The 1,330-nt window shown below is 50.2% G+C and overlaps 1 pseudogene; it reads right to left on the reverse strand.

Annotated features, from left to right (window-relative positions):
- Positions 1-25: 25 nt before the first annotated feature.
- LOC106143891 overlaps positions 26-1,330 on the reverse strand; it is a 3,189-nt pseudogene continuing 1,884 nt past the window's right edge.

Consider the following 1,330-nt stretch of genomic DNA (forward strand, 5'->3'; position numbering starts at 1 on the left):
TTTTTTAGGAGCTTTTTAGTCACGATTTTGGCAGTCTCATATTTGGTGGGAAAGGCCTCTACCCACCCAGAAAAAGTGTCTACAAATACCAACAGGTATTTGTATCCGTATTGTCCAGGTCTTATCTCGGTGAAGTCAATTTCCCAGTGGGTCCCGGGGCGATGCCCTCGCACCCGGACCCCTGGTCCCAATTTAGTCCTTTTAGCATTGACTTGTGTACAGGCCTTGCATTCATCTGCCACAGTTTGTAAAATGTTATCTCTCCCTAGCAGATAATAAATATTTTTTTGGTCCAAGAAGGCCCTCATCTTTTTGGGGCTGAGGTGAGTTAGCTTGTGTAAATAGGTGATCAGTTTATGAGTCTCCTTTATAGGCTTGATGGGCTTATTTTTGTATGTCCATTTTCCTCTCTCAGGATCATAGGTGCCCCCCAGCTTTTTTTAGTAAGTCTATGTCCCCTTGCTATATGGGAGGGGGCAACATGGGATCGATTGGGTTTTTCCTGGGGCTACGGGAAAGGCTTGGGAGGAGGATGACATTTTTCTGAGCGTTACCTCCTGGGCAGTTGTATCTGCCAGCCAGTTGCCTCGAGTCTCTGGGCTGTTTTTTTTCTGATGTCCAGGGCAATGGATAATACTCAGTTTTTGAGGCAAAACAGTGCCTTAAGTAAGGCTAGGATCTCGGACTTATTTTTAATCTCTTTGTCTTTTGAGGTCAGCAAGCCCCGTCTCTAATAGATTTTCCCATGGATGTGGGCTGTGGCAAAGGCATACCGGCTGTCCGTGTAAACATTGAGCTTTTTACCTTTTGCCATCCTTAGTGTCTGGGTCAGAGCGATGAGCTCTGCTCTCTGAGCCGAGGTCCCTGATGGGAGAGCCTTGGCCCAGATTACCTCCGTCTCGGTGGTCACTGCTGCTCCGGCTCTCCTTTCCCCGTTTTTTAGAAAACTGCTCCCATCTGTATACCAGGAGAAGTCGGCGTCCTGGAGGGGCTGGTCTGTCAGGTCCGGTCTGGTCCCGTGCATTTCCGCAAGGATTTGGAGGCAATCATGATGCTCAGCCTCCTCTGGCAGGGGGAGCAGGGTTGCCGGGTTTAAGGTAACTGCTGGGCCAAAATGGACCCGGTCGGTGTCCAGCAGCATAGCTTGATAGTGAGTCATGCGAGCGTTAGAGAGCCAGCAGTCTGGAGGCTGTTTAACCAGAGCTTTCACCGCATGAGGCCGTAGGATAGTCAGTGGCTGTCCCAGAGTTAATTTGCCAGCGTCCTTTGTCAGGACCGCTATGGCAGCTACCATTCTCAGACAAGGGGGCCATCCCGAGGCCACCGGGTC

Source organism: Microtus ochrogaster, chromosome 10 (genome assembly GCF_000317375.1).
Source record: "Microtus ochrogaster isolate Prairie Vole_2 chromosome 10, MicOch1.0, whole genome shotgun sequence".
Classification (NCBI taxonomy): domain Eukaryota; kingdom Metazoa; phylum Chordata; class Mammalia; order Rodentia; family Cricetidae; genus Microtus; species Microtus ochrogaster.